Source organism: Schistocerca americana, unplaced genomic scaffold (genome assembly GCF_021461395.2).
Source record: "Schistocerca americana isolate TAMUIC-IGC-003095 unplaced genomic scaffold, iqSchAmer2.1 HiC_scaffold_77, whole genome shotgun sequence".
NCBI classification, from domain to species: domain Eukaryota; kingdom Metazoa; phylum Arthropoda; class Insecta; order Orthoptera; family Acrididae; genus Schistocerca; species Schistocerca americana.
The window spans coordinates 117,501-122,500 of record NW_025726533.1 but is presented as its reverse complement, the minus strand read 5'-3'; the positions used below and the strand labels follow the sequence as shown (position 1 = coordinate 122,500).

General features: G+C 53.0%; 1 non-coding gene across 1 annotated transcript in view; it reads left to right on the top strand.

Annotated features, from left to right (window-relative positions):
* Window positions 1–4,497: 4,497 nt before the first annotated feature.
* LOC124590585 overlaps window positions 4,498–5,000 on the top strand; it is a 1,910-nt gene continuing 1,407 nt past the window's right edge. Inside the window, exon 1 of the ribosomal RNA XR_006976643.1 lies at window positions 4,498–5,000. This exon is cut by the window's right edge and continues 1,407 nt beyond it. This is a non-coding gene — a ribosomal RNA (small subunit ribosomal RNA).

The window sequence follows — 5,000 nt, the reverse complement described above, 5'->3', positions numbered from 1 at the left end:
ACGTCCGCCATGTCGAGCGCACCACAAAACACAGCGCCATCTGTAGGTCTCCCGCGGCACGACGTCCTGCAACGACGATACCGCCATCTATGAGACGCCAAGCCGACCAAGACATCGATGGGCCCACAGTGCCCATCTTTCGACCCCACCCACAAAGCCTGCGTCCTCTGTCGACCACAGCACCCCAACGCCAGCGCCTCTGCCGCACGAAATCGTGGACCGGCAATCACTCCACCTGCGCCCCACTCCAACCGCCCAACTCGCAACTCCAGCGGATGAACGGCGGACTTTTCCCGCAGTCGCAATGTGCAATCCACCCCTATAACTTCCCTTTCATGAAGAGATATGTCCAAAATGCGACATTCCCGCTGTCCCTATACATGAGCTGCGAGCTGTACCAGTTACGAGCTAGAGACGCGATCGCGTTGCTCTCTGTACGAATGCCGATGCTGAGCGATCAGCTAGGAGGCGCTCCATCCATGTCGGTACCGGTGGGCGTTGCACTCGCAGTCGCAAAAACGTACGGCAAGTATATTACTCGGAAGAGGTAATGACAGTCCAAGCCCCCCTGCGTGGGGAGAGTCTTTCTAGGCCATGACCCACCGGAAAGGCCCCCCACCCCAGACATGTGACGTCACACCATCGGTATTGACGACTAGACTGATTCCTTATAATCATTTACCATACACCGGTGGAAGCTGCCGAGACGAGTAACTACATAGCGGGCTCGCCGTGTCACTAATGTACAGAGATACAACAGTTTCGACTGGAACCGGATTAAACGTATACACGGCGCTGATTAGTAATAGATAGAGCCATCAGAATACAGATAATGTATACAACTGTCCGTATACATGCTGAAAGACTCTGCTCACAATCACAACCACACGTCAGCCACACACCCTTATCACGCACTACTCTCTGCCTGTAACACGCACACAGACAATATGTAAGCACCAGCATGGAACAACACCCAGTGCATCCTCTCCGCCACATTAGACAATCCACACTGTCATAACCAGACCGGGAGATCCACTCAGAAAACAGAATATCCCACCCACCCGACAACCACCATTGCTCAGCCAAGCCACCAACACCCACACATGTCCTACACAGGGGTGCACCCAACATCACAATACTGCCTCCTCTCACAGCACACAAACAATGGCAGGAATGAAAGACACAGGTCTGCCACAAGCATGGAATGAGAGCGCCGCCTGTCATGAGCCAAAGGTGCATCCTGACGTGGCAAATCAGATGATGCCGCAGGCATCCACTTACTATAATCACAATCAACAAACCGGCCGCCCCGCCCCCCATTAAACCTTTCCTTACAACAATGTGTACTGTAACCTAACCTATATCGTACCTTAACCTAACCTATATCGTACCTTAACCTAACCTATATCGTACCTTAACCTAACCTATATCGTACCTTAACCTAACCTATATCGTACCTTAACCTAACCTATATCGTACCGTAACCTAACCTATATCGTACCGTAACCTAACCTATATCGTACCGTAACCTAACCTATATCGTACCGTAACCTAACCTACATCGTACCGTAACCTAACCTACATCGTACCGTAACCTAACCTACATCGTACCGTAACCTAACCTATATCGTACCGTAACCTAACCTATATCGTACCGTAACCTAACCTATATCGTACCGTAACCTAACCTATATCGTACCGTAACCTAACCTATATCGTACCGTAACCTAACCTATATCGTACCGTAACCTAACCTATATCGTACCGTAACCTAACCTATATCGTACCGTAACCTAACCTATATCGTACCGTAACCTAACCTATATCGTACCGTAACCTAACCTACGTCGTACCGTAACCTAACCTACGTCGTACCGTAACCTAACCTACGTCGTACCGTAACCTAACCTACGTCGTACCTTAACCTAACCTACGTCGTACCTTAACCTAACCTATGTCGTACCTTAACCTAACCTATGTCGTACCTTAACCTAACCTATGTCGTACCTTAACCTAACCTATGTCGTACCTTAACCTAACCTATGTCGTACCTTAACCTAACCTGTATTGCGCCTTAACCTAACCTGTATTGCGCCTTAACCTAACCTGTATTGCGCCTTAACCTAACCTGTATTGCGCCTTAACCTAACCTGTATTGCGCCTTAACCTAACCTGTATTGCGCCTTAACCTAACCTGTATTGCGCCTTAACCTAACCTGTATTGCGCCTTAACCTAACCTGTATTGCGCCTTAACCTAACCTATATTGCGCCTTAACCTAACCTATATTGCGCCTTAACGTAACCTATATTGCGCCTTAACGTAACCTATATTGCGCCTTAACGTAACCTATATTGCGCCTTAACGTAACCTATATTGCGCCTTAACGTAACCTATATTGCGCCTTAACGTAACCTATATTGCGCCTTAATGTAACCTATATTGCGCCTTAATGAAACCTATATTGCGCCTTAGCCTAACCCACATTGCGCCGTAACGTAACCCACATTGCCCCTTAACGTAACCCACATTGCGCCGTAACGTAACCCACATTGCCCCTTAACGTAACCCACATTGCGCCGTAACGTAACCGATATTGTGCTGTAACCCAACACACGTTGGGCCTTAACCCAACACACGTTGGGCCTTAACCCAACACACGTTGGGCCTTAACCCAACACACGTTGGGCCTTAACCCAACACACGTTGGGCCTTAACCCAACACACGTTGGGCCTTAACCCAACACACGTTGGGCCTTAACCCAACACACGTTGGGCCTTAACCTGCTCTGTAATTGTCATACGACGCGTTAAATTAGTGTAGTGTTGCCTAACTGCAACCCCCGCAATATAGTTTGCTACTCGCACTGCCCGGTCCCCAGTGTATCGCTTCATGTTAAACACCTTGCAGCTATACACTGTAATGTGGATGGCAGCAGGACGTACATGCTCAATGCCCTTTGCAGTTGTTCATTGGCATTTGCAGTTGTTCATTGGCATTTGCATGGCGAAGCACTTAGCCTACGCTGTGGTACGGCCTGTGTCAACTGTCCGCTGATGTTGTACGTCCAAATCACACACTGTACTGCACATTGGTCCTCATGTACTGAATGATACATCGTGGTACATGTGACCGTACAACGACTGCGCCAACAACGGCGAACCATGCGGTCCAAATGTTGTGCACTCAGCTACGTGTCGTCTCCCTATAAGAGCTGGATTGCAGTGTGGTATGCCCTGGATGGCGATCAGCATGAGCCGTCTGTTGATGTAGTGGCGCGTGTTGTCAGACGTAGTCGTCTCTTCTCACACACCGTGATAGCATGGTGCACTGCGTTCCACATCTGCGACATGCGACAGAGGCCGGTTGACAGTCGTTCGCGCAATGGACATCGCATACGTACGGGGGCCACCTTCCACGTGTTCGCGAAGCGTGCACATGTTGTTGCGTGTATGTGGGCAGACATAGTGTGTCGTGACACCTGACACAGGCATGCAACAATCGTTGAATTTGCAAATGGCGATGGACGCCTACGTTTGCTGGTGACGTTACGCAAATGAACAACTGGTAAACCGTTGTGGTGCGGTTGTTCTCGCTAGAGGTGAATCAGTGATGGCGACGATCGGTTGAGCTACCAACCGGTTGTTCCAGCGATACCCACCATGCCCACGAACGTGAATGGCATCTGGGTGTGAAGCGATACGCGGCGGTGGCTGGGTGGGACCGTCCCCGGCCGGTGAGGGGGGGCCTCCCGGCGTGCTGGCCGCGCGGTGCGTGGGCGCACGCGCTACAGCCGGCTGGTGGGGGCGGCCAGTGGCAGGCGCGCCGGCCGACGGAGGCGGCAGGCGGCGCAGCTGCGCGCCGGCGCACCCTGCACGCGGCGCCGTGCGGCCAAAGTAGGTCCTCGCGGGCCCGGTGCGAAGCGCGGTGGACATCTGCAGTGTGCTGGTCCGATTGAGGACTGTGTGCGCTGAGGATGCGCCGCCGCCCGGCGCTCGGCGCCGCGACGCCGTCTGCTGCTCGGTCGCCTCTGCGGTTCTCGCAGGTGGTTTGTATCGCAGCTGTGCGGACGTGTTGGCGCGTGCGCTGTGCTGGGAGAGTTCGCTTCGGCACCCAAGTGGGGCTTTTGTCCTTCTGTGGCGCTGGCGTTGGAGCTGCCGGTCACCGTAGGTGGCGCGTGTTGTCTCCCGCCGGCAATGCCACGACAGCACGCTCCCGGGCCTCTGTCGGCAGCGGCAAGCTCAGTTGGGAGCACGGGTGGTCGCACCTAAAGCGTCTACTCGCCAAACTCCGGGCGATTGCGCCTCTCTCGAACCCGACCAAGTACTTAGGACGGCGCTGCGCGCCGCCGGGACCTGAGAGGGTTTCGAGGTGTATGGTGCAGGGGAGCTCAGCCTCCTCCTGTTTGCAGAATAATTGAGCGGACGCTTGCGTGTTCGCGCGGGCCCCCGGGACACACTCCCGGGCGGCCGGCTGCTCAGCTCTAGTTGACGCAGCTCCCTGGTTGATCCTGCCAGTAGTCATATGCTTGTCTCAAAGATTAAGCCATGCATGTCTCAGTACAAGCCGCATTAAGGTGAAACCGCGAATGGCTCATTAAATCAGTTATGGTTCCTTAGATCGTACCCACGTTACTTGGATAACTGTGGTAATTCTAGAGCTAATACATGCAAACAGAGTCCCGACCAGAGATGGAAGGGACGCTTTTATTAGATCAAAACCAATCGGTCGGCTCGTCCGGTCCGTTTGCCTTGGTGACTCTGAATAACTTTGGGCTGATCGCACGGTCCTCGTACCGGCGACGCATCTTTCAAATGTCTGCCTTATCAACTGTCGATGGTAGGTTCTGCGCCTACCATGGTTGTAACGGGTAACGGGGAATCAGGGTTCGATTCCGGAGAGGGAGCCTGAGAAACGGCTACCACATCCAAGGAAGGCAGCAGGCGCGCAAATTACCCACTCCCGGCACGGGGAGGTAGTGACGAAAAATAACGATACGG